This window comes from Poecilia reticulata, chromosome 12 (assembly GCF_904066995.2).
Source record: "Poecilia reticulata chromosome 12, P_reticulata-male-v2, whole genome shotgun sequence".
In the NCBI taxonomy this organism is placed as follows: domain Eukaryota; kingdom Metazoa; phylum Chordata; class Actinopteri; order Cyprinodontiformes; family Poeciliidae; genus Poecilia; species Poecilia reticulata.
Window position 1 is genome coordinate 17,544,306 of NC_088841.1, and position 10,656 is coordinate 17,554,961.

Genomic DNA, 10,656 nt, shown 5'->3' on the forward strand with positions numbered 1-10,656 from the left:
CCCCTCTTAAAGACACAACAGCCCCATTTTCCTTCCCTAAAAAGAGATTACAATCCGGACACTGTTTACTCTCTGGCCGCGCTGCATGACGTGTTGAATGTTTCTCTTTTGGCCCCCGCTCACTTGTGTGAGCAAACTAGTGCAACGCCGTAACCAGGCACTTGGAGATAAAGCGGTGCCTTCAGCGCCATGCGCAACCATTCTGCTCCTCAAAGGGCAGTTTACTGCAGGCCTCTGAGGAAAGTGACACAAAACGAGGGGATTATAACAAACTCATGTGACAAACGAGTGACAGGGCCACTTTGCGGGTCCTTATTCACTGATAAAACTGAACGTTCCAGATTAACTATAAAAAAGTGTATTTAGAAACTCCCATATATATATATATATATATATATATATATATATATATATATATATATATATATATATATATATATATATATATATATATATATATATAGTCAAAATGTCACCTATAAACATCCTTGATAATGTTTTAGATCTAATCATAACCTCCTCTTATCCCATCCTTATCCCATATAAAATTATCTTTTATATAAATAATTTATTTTCCTGATACTGAATATTAGAAAAGTTGACATTTTTGGTCTCTCTCTTTTTCTATTGAGAAGAATGTGATAAAAAAAAATATAAATTTTTATCACTGACTGTCCAAAGTTACGTATTTCCCGCCTTTATCAAAGCTACACATTTGATTGGTTGATTAGCACGTCATGATGACTCCGAACCCGGAAGATCTGTCTCCACCTGAGCTGCTGAGTTCTGACTTAAATGGAGAAGCAAAACACCTTCATCAACATGGCTGAAGGGAGGACCGTTCACACTGTTTGGATTTGTTCATGATGTAGTTCTGTTGTTTTTTTCTCTTTTAACTTCATTAAATTTTTATGTCAGATCTAATTTAGCCATTCAGTGTTTGACAGAACACAAGACAATTTTGAGAACATGTATACAGTTCTAGACCAGAGTAAAGCATTTTTCTGGTTCTTTCCACAAGATGGATGATCAAACTTAGTGCTGCTTTAATTTTTTTTATTTTACCCCCTCTGCTTTCTTCTTTCTGCTTCAGAATCTTCTTTAAATCTTAAAGAGACAAACTTATGACACTAGTTTGATTTTTGATTTGTTTAAGCACTCATCTAGGTTTTCAGAACTTAATTATTAATAGAATTAACACCAGTGCTTTTATTTGTGTGTTTAAAAAAAAAAAACTTTTTTAAGTAATTGGTAGATCAAGGTAGACCTTGGTGTAATTCATAATGAAATTCTTTCTTGATTACATTAATTACCACATATTTTTAATACTTAACTCCTGTTATTTTGCATTTTCTTAGTTGGTCTGGTAAATACCAAAAAAGAGTCACACTTTGCACCAAAGTTCAATTCAAATATAAAGAAAAACTAAATAGTTTATATTAAGATAATTATGAAGCAAAATAAAATAAAAAATAGTTCTTCTCACCACGTCTTCAATGTAAACTACAATAAGCTCGTCTAAGTTGTTTTTTAAACGGTAAACTTAAGTGTGTCCACCGCACTGGAAGCTGAAATTTGAACCACCAGACCCATCCGCATGTCGTGCATATCAGCACTTTTTGAGTGCTGCGTCTGCGCTGCAGGTTTTTGATGCTTGCAAACGGCACCTTCCCCTCCTGCATCTCTCTCTCTCTCTCTCTCTCTCTCTCTCTCTCTCTCTCTCCCTTCTGTCTAATAAATCATCCTGACTGATCCCGCCCCGCAGGCGCAGGGGGTCCTCCTCTTTAAAAAGCTCAATCCGTTTCCCCCCCCACCCCTCTCCTCTCTCTTTTCATCCCCTCTTGAAGAAGCCGAGTTAACCTCTGAAGCTCCGCGCAGCCAGGGCTCCTCTCAGCTCCAGCCCGCCTCTCATTCATCCAGCCAGTCACTCATTCATTGCTCTTTTTTTCCCCCCCTTTTTGAGTCCTGAAAAGCAAACTCCTCCATCTCCAATCCCGCCCCCCTCTTCTGCTTTTTTTTTCTTGACTTCTTCAGAGGCGGGAACGAGTCAAGAGGGTGAGCTTTCACTCTCACCTCTGGGTGCATAAACGCTTACACGTTTTCTGCGGACATTTGGAGAGATTAAACACTCCGTGTTTTGGTACACTGTGACCTGCTCCATGACTAGTATTTATTTGGTTGTTCATTTGAATGTAAAATTGTGCTTTCTTTACCAATTAGATGGATCCTGAAGTAATTTGGTTACACTGGGGGTCTCAGAGTAAGGGGAAGGTTATGTAGTCCAGCCACAAGGCACTGGACGACATAACGGGAAGAAGGGGCTTGGAATAAAAACTATTAATCCCAGAATGCACTGCTTTCAGTTCTTGGTGGAAAAGGGGTTTCAGTGCTTGAATTTGTGACTTAGCGGGTAACTGAGAATGAAACCATTTGGCTATTACTTTCTGATGATGAGGTGTTTATTATGAGACATAAATTACGGCGGCGGACCCCATTTAGTTATCAGTTTGAGCTGAATTTTATTTGTGGCTGTCAGAGGAAAGAGGACCTTCCCACACTTTCTAAAAAAATGCCAAACAGCTCTCTGATACTGACATTATATTTTTTATCAGCTTTATCTACTGAGTTATGGGTTACTTTGTGTCATTCTATCAAAAAAAATGTTCCAAAAATACATTAAACTCTGTGATCTTATCTTACCCAATATCAAAAAGTTAAATACGTAGTATTATTTTTTTGATTTCGACAGACACACAGACAGTTGACGGTTGCCTCAGTGCCTTTCATGCTGGATGTTCGGTCTTGGTGGTGTATTGTCACGATGTGTGTGCGCACACACACACAGAGGCGGTAGGAGGCTGCTGCACTCTGTTGCTGCTGTGCTTCCCTTCCCATTCACAAATCAATGTTTAACCTGCTGGCTAAAAGGCCTTACTGGGCGAGAGAGGGAGGCACAGAGACTGAGGTGGGCTGTGAAGCAGTCCTGTTGAGAGATGAAGGAGGGAGAGAGAAAAGACGGAGCAAACAGGGGAATCCTTAAAATAAACCTCCTTTGGTGAAGGCATCTCCTCCCTGCTGCTACGGAGGATGAAGGGGAGAGTTAGGCGACGGCGTGCCAGGCGGTGTCATTGAAATTTATAGTGGGACGGCTGTTTAGGCGAGCCAGCACACAGAGTCAAATGGACAAAGGAGTAAATTGGGAGGAGAGTCCCTGAAAAGGGTCAGTGGACAGACACAAACTCATGATCTATAAATCTACCTGCTGTGGTGTTGTTAAAGGATCATTATGAAGGAGAAACTAATTTCACCTCGCAACATAGACGGATTACTGAGCAAGGCATGCTCAGGGCCATGGGAATTCACCAGACATCCTTTTTTTAAATGAAGCATAATAACATCAACAAATACATAAAGTGACATAGAAATTGACCAGGAGAATAGACAAAATGACCAAGATATAAAAATAAAATATAAAAACTTCCACATGTTACTAATTAACAAAAATGTGGCATTAAACAACTCTGAATGAAAACGAAATGACCACAAAATATGACACATAATAAATGTGTTGGTGTTTGGAGCTGTTAATGTTTTTATTCAGCTCCGGTTCAGTTTGCCTGTCAGTATCACGTTCTCTCTTCCTGAGAAGCTGCAGTAGCTTCATGCCAGACGTAATGAGATTTACACTTTCCAAACAGTTAGAACGTGTTTCATTCTGCTTGGCGTTGTCAAGCAGGTTCTATTAAGTTTCTTGGTTCAACCGACCAGCCAGTGTCCAAGAATGGATGTGACTGAAATTGAACCAAAAATGTTCAACCAATTCAGGATTTGACAAGGAGCGGGATTCCCAATCAGATAGGCTGATTTGAATAGCCCTTTTTCATCATGTCTGTCTTTTATTAAATTTGTTCAATGTTGGACAACAGACTGAAGTTTGACTGTCACAGACCTCAGATTGATTTTAGTTGTAGAGACACAAAAATTTGACTGAGAAACATCAACATTAGTGTCACATAGTGTCTAAAAATATGAAATTGTATCATTTTACTCTGTTAGAGTTCTCTTTTCCAACCCTATATCTTCTCATTGTGATACCCATAAAGTTTAAAACAACTTCCAATGGTTTTTAACACTTCTCTCCATGAAACATGATTAAAAAAAAAGTACTTAATCCCCAACCATAATCTTTTTTTTCTTTATCATAATCCTTGTTTTTCATCTTGAATGCATCATGTCCAGTGTAAATTATATAAGTTGTCTCAAATTGAAATTCGCTGGATGCTTGCATTATTTAGTGCAGCAAACATTTAGAAGATTAGGGGGATCAGAATACAACAGGCAGTGTTTGGCGGTGAAGGTCTTCAGAAATCTGACTTGCACGTCTCCAACATGCTGATCAAGAGTTGGGAAAATGCCTTTCATCATGAGATTTGATAGAGCTAAAATAACATTTTGTCCTGACAGACAGCCACATCCAATAATAAAAGAAAATGCCAAATCGAATTTCTAAAGACCAATCCAATTGTTTAAAATTCAGTTTGCAGAATTTCTATTCGTTAAGGTTTTTTTTTAAGCTGATAGACCAAAAGTGGCTTACTCAGAGCTCAGTATTTAGAGTTTTTCCATCATTTAGATGCATTTTCCCCATTGCTTTTGTGTCCACAATGTCATATGTGCATTTCTCATAAATTTGGTTGTAAGTGCTTTTTTTTCTTTTGCAAAAGAATTAGCAATAGGGCTCTGAATGCAGCAAATCCCATGAGATCAGAAAGAGACAGGATATTGCTTAGCTACATTCAAATACATGCACAAAAATTTAATTGACCCTTATGAGTGTTGTTTTTAGCCAATACGTGAAAAGCTGACAAAATATAATACAAGAGAAGAGCATTGTGTGTGCACTCATGAAAGTCAGAATTATCTCAAAAATTAAAAATACATTTTCTGTTTTAAGACCAAAAATAAAACTGAAGTGGACAACTCCTCGTGGTTTCTCTCCGCTCAGGTTGATCTCCTTTCGCCCTTTGTACTGCTTTTCTACCTCCATTATAAGCACACACTTACATGCCTAACACACACACACACATACGCCCGCTGCTGCACCCCACCCCCGAGCACACCGCTGCCCAAACATCCCCTGAATTCTTTGACAGCGGCTGCGCTGTTTCTTGGCAACGAGGAGATGAGCAGCGTCATACAGGGGGGTAGCAGAGAAGGGGAGAGGAGGAGAGGAGAAGTCCTCAGTTATCTCACCATTACCACGCACAGATCAGGCCACAAAGGTGGTCAAAAATATTCAACATTTTGCCTTTCTAAATTTAGTTTTGCAAGGCCTACATGAATGATGTTTTTATTTGCCCAGATTAATCTTGAAGGTCAATTTTCTCTCTTTTAAATCCATCAAAACATAAAAAATATATTATTCTCTTTAAGAATTCTTTTCAAAGCCTTAGTTTCAATGTGCTGACAAGATTGTGTTGTGTACAGACCAGACTTAATGTACTTGGGTCATTTTGTACCGAAGCAATTCTTTTAAAGTGCTTGAGTCAAACAACAATATTGGCCACCTGGGAATTAAAGAAGAAGAGGAGGAAAAAGAAACACCCAGCCCACTGACACGGCAAGTCAATTTATCTATACTGCTGCCAGCAGCACAGAACTTCCCCTTCAAACTGTCAATTAAAAACACAAACATGACATCTGTGAAGGAATGCAGGTCTGATTTAAACACGACTTGTGGTTCTTTGATTGCAAGCGCACCTGTTACTCAAATTTTCAGAGAAAAATGTGTAGACCTGTTGACGTAATTAGACATAAAATGTTCTCTTACACACCCCTGGAAGGATCCCAGATTTGTCATCCAAAATATGGGCTATTTTTATTCTTGCATATGTCTGTCCACCTTTAATGTGACAAATATACAATAATAGAGAAAAAAAATTTATAGGAAAAATAAAAATTAAAGGAAAAATTACAATGGTTTGGTTGCATCAGATAATATGATCTCAATTTTTTTGAAGAATCTTTTTTAATTTATTAATTTCTTTGGTAAGAGTCTAACAGGCAGGCCACTTCCTGACTCAGCAGGATTTGCTCATGCAGACTTGGAAAACGTTGTGAAATCTCACCGTTTGCAAAATCAATTCTTGTCCAAAACCCCCGTCAGGTGGAACCAAAAAATGTATCCTGTCGTTTATTTGGATGTGGTTTTGGACCAACATTGATGCAAACTGATGGCGGTGAACCGAAGTCACTGTAGCTACAGCTGGCACGTACCAGCACAGGGACCACTGAGCCCTTTGGCCACAACCAGCAAGAAAGGCTGGTGAACGAATGAGGGAGACAGAGTGGGAGCTCAAATCCACTGGTCACAGGGCAAACTCCTACAAACATTGCCGCCATCACACCATTCACATAGACACATACAGAAATGTTCAACATGAGGTTCAATCATGTTGAGAGGGCTTTGTTGGTGCCAGTTCAATACCCAGTATGAAGACATGCTGACTGGGATTATGTTCCTTCAAAAATATATTATTTAGCATTAAAGTATCCTCCATTAGCATGCAAGTTAGCTGTAGCATCTTTGCTTTAGCGCCCGTCTGTGATGATTTTCTTTGCTGATTAAAAACAACAACAACAACAACAACAACAACAACAACAACAACAACAACAACAACATCGCCCATCTTCTCAGTGAGCATTAGCCAAAACACCAAAATCAAAAATGTTGATTTTACGGAGTAAGATTTGTCTGTTCTAATGCCGCATCTGAATTATTGCATATTTCCTTGTGAAAATAGTTTAGAAAATAAATATTAAAACTACTTTGACATAATGCTGAAAAAATTATTTGTTAATAATAATAATAATAATAATAATAATAATAATAATAATAATAATAATAATAATAATAATAATAAAGCTCAGATGGAATTATCCATACATTAAAAACGTGACTATCTTCGGTTACAACACACCCAGTGACAGGGAAGGCTGGGAGCATCGGGCGCTTGTAGCTGCTGAGTAAGAGGGTGTGAGCTTCCATTCAGACCGTGATTGGCAGGTATTGACCTGGCCAGCCAAAAGACGTCTCTTTGGGAGCGCTATTGATTATTGCCGCTGCAATAAAGGTCCTGAAAGCTTGTGAGAATGTCACAACTCGTCTCTGGATATGAGACACACAAGCCCAACGCGGCAACGCAACGACAGAAACGCTCTTACTACATGACATCCATAACCTACTCATTCTTTCATGTAAGCAAACAGGTTCTTAAATAGAAAAATGAAGACGGAATTGGTGGTGCATTAGCTAACAATAATAACAACGATTTTACTTGAATTGAGGCAGACATTTTAGAGATATCTAAAAAGATTTAAACCCACAAAACGGTGGAAGCTCAGCAGTGGCCTTCCTTTTATGTTCATGGTAGAGTGTGATGGGGTTAGGAGTGTGCAACATATCAGAATCCAAGGGGAAGCATGGGGGAAATCGGTTGGGGCCACCAGCACCAGCATGACTTTGTCATTGAGAAAAAGAAGCAGAACCAATGGTATTGGACTTATGCCAATGTCTGTGGCTGTAGCTAGTGTGCTGTGATCATGTGTGTAAATCACGGAAAGCATAAAATGGGGGTTCATCCAGTATAAAGGAAGCCTAAGCAAAAAAAATAAAAAATTTAATGGATTCTGTTTACTCCATAAACAATGCTAAAGATAGGACGGTTTTCTTCATCCATCCATTCTTTGTCTTCTGCTCAGACCCGGCAGGGAAACCCTGACATCCCTGTGCCCTGTCGACTCTGAGAGGTCTTCAAGGCATTCCCAGGTCTGGAGGGATATACTTAAAATCTGTCCGGTGACTTTTGGATCAGCCTCAGAATCCCCCTCTGAGTGTGACATTCCTTCAAAGACAGACTTCCAAGAGGGATCCAAACCTACACCACCTCCGCTACATCATTCACTGCGGAGAAGCCGCGACTCCATTCCAAGCTTCCTCTGGATGACAGAGATCTGTGCTTTATCTCTCAGCCTGAGTTTAGCCACTCAAAGAAGGAAGCTCATCTGAGCTGCTGGAAAGATTTGTTTCCAGATAGTTCTTGGCCAAATCCTTACTGTTTGTGTATGTGTTCTGTGCCGGTGGTTGGGTTTCAGCATTCCTTTCCTTGGCCATGTCTTTGAGCACTAAGCACCTTGTACTTTGAATGATTGCAGGGAGGATGCAGTTATATGCCAAAACTGCAGAATAATGAGTTCCTACTTCCTAGTAGCTTTATGTTTGATTTCCCTCTAATCTTTTTGTACAAGATTGTAGAAATGTAAAATAGTCAAAAGAAAATGCAGCTTGAGAAGCTTTAATACCCAAGCATCATTCTTTTTGACACGGTTCAGGCTAGCTTTTGCAAACCAGCCTATCCAGGAGTGACATTTATTTTTCTTGACTCTGTTTGGTTTTATGCACTAGAACAGAAATAAGGACTTTGACTAATCAAAACACTTTGATATAGATTCTTGTAACATCTGTAAAAAAAAAAATAAAAATTTGAAAATGTATTAAAATGATAATATTGTCAAAATACTCACATACTGCAAGCACAATATTATCTCTTCAGCCAGTTATTGGTCTTCCCTGAATTTCTCACCTAGAAAACCCCTAGATGGAGAAACCCAGGAGGTCTACTGATTTAATGCCCGGACTACTTTTAGTGGCTCCTTTCGGTGTGATAGAGTGGTGGCTTTATTTTAAATTTCCATTGGTTGATGAACCAGTACATAATGTGAGTTTTGCATTTAGACTCAGCTCTTTCTTCACCGTGTCCAGCTGCAGCAGTAGCAGCAGCACTAAGCATTCTGCAAACGAGTCCCCAGTCTGTCTATCTCCTGCTCCATCCTATGCAAAAGACACATACATTTGTTCTCCACTTGTTCACTTTGCTCAGAAACGAGAAATACCAAACACAGGAAAACACTGAAAAACTGCAAGGAAGTCAACTTTCTTTTGATCAAACGCGTTTTAAAAGATTACAACACATACTTTGCTTCTTGGAAACAAAAGAAATGAAAGCTTTGCTTTTAAGGATGCATGTCTATTAAAGGTTAACTTCACAATATGTTTTTAAATTGTAAAAAAAAAAACAGATTTAAGTGAAACTCCTCTACATAGTGGAATATGTGCCCTTTCCCCCTTCACTGATTCTCTTTTGCAATCTGCTCAAGACAATGAAGATTTTCTTTTTGTCCTTCCCTGCCTATCCTTGCCCCTCTGTCCCTCGTTCACACACTCCCTCACACAAATGCCGTCTCCACCCTTGACCTCACAGTGAAAAGTTAGCGCACCCGAGGTTGAACTCTCCCAGATCAGCTGCAGCCTCAAACGCTGGGAAAATCGCGCTGGACGCACACACTTGGGCTCCGTGTCAGTGCGCGCGTGGTTGTGTGTGAGCGTGGCAACACTTGGGGTGTCAATAGGGGAGATTTGACCCTCTACCCTTGTGACCTGTCCAAACAAACGAGCGCCTTTAACCCAAGTCCACCATTGTCACCACCGACTGCCTTCGTTTATTCACAGAACACTGGAAGAAAAAACCCTCAAAATTCATTATGGACCACTTTGCTTATTATTGTCCAACAATCCTTTTTCCTCTCCTCTGGTCTTTATTCTCCACTCTTTCCATCATTTATATTCCCAACCCTTTCCTTTCTAAAAGCTTCCCCTGTGTCCATTTAGACTTATGATCCTAAATATTCACTTTTGTACAGGCTGAGCACAAGCACTATAACACTTTACCACACCTTGAGTGTTCCTCTCATCGCTGAATAAAGCCGTGCTAAAGTTTTAATCAGTGTCTTACAAGACAGCGACTAAATGAGTTTCATTCAAGCTATTTAGGAAATGGAAAATTAAAAAAGATAGAAAAAAAACTAAACACAGTTTGCAGACTTCTACAAAATGCACTGGTTGAAAACTCTGGACTACTTGACATAGATTGATATTTTCCTGGTGTTTAAATCATTTTCAACATTTGGTCACAATTCCTCAGTAGGATGCCTATCTCCTCTTACAGTTCCTGAAAGCAGAGACAGAGGGAGACTTCCCTCCTGCAGAACCAGCTCCCAGTTTCAAACCCTGCCCACCTTTAAGAACAGATTTAAAACTTTCCTTTCTGATAAAGATAAGTTATTGTGGCTTATGTTGTCATGACGTGTCTCTGTTGTTGGGTTGGGCTGTTGCAAGAGTTTTCCTACTTTCTCAAGGTTTGCATTATGACCAATTATTGCTGTCATTAACTCTGTTTTAATTTTCCAGAAAACATAGTTCTCTCTTGGAGAGTTTTTTTCCATCTTGGATTGCACTTTTTTTGTAGCATGGATTGAACTGGATCTGTACAGCAGCTCTATCTGCAAGCACAATTGGATTTAAACAGAATTGAATTGTTTGACATGGACACTTTTATATTGTAAAAAGCGTTGAGATTATAGTTGTCCACCACATCAGAATTCACTGACTTATCATAAATGACTCCCTGCCATATTCAACACTTGTCTTTGACTTTTCTGACACACCTGTGATTTAATGTGCTATGACCATAAACTCTCCATGTTTTATTAATTAAAACTTCCTACAAACTCTGTGTTTTACATCTCTGTTTGGAATAA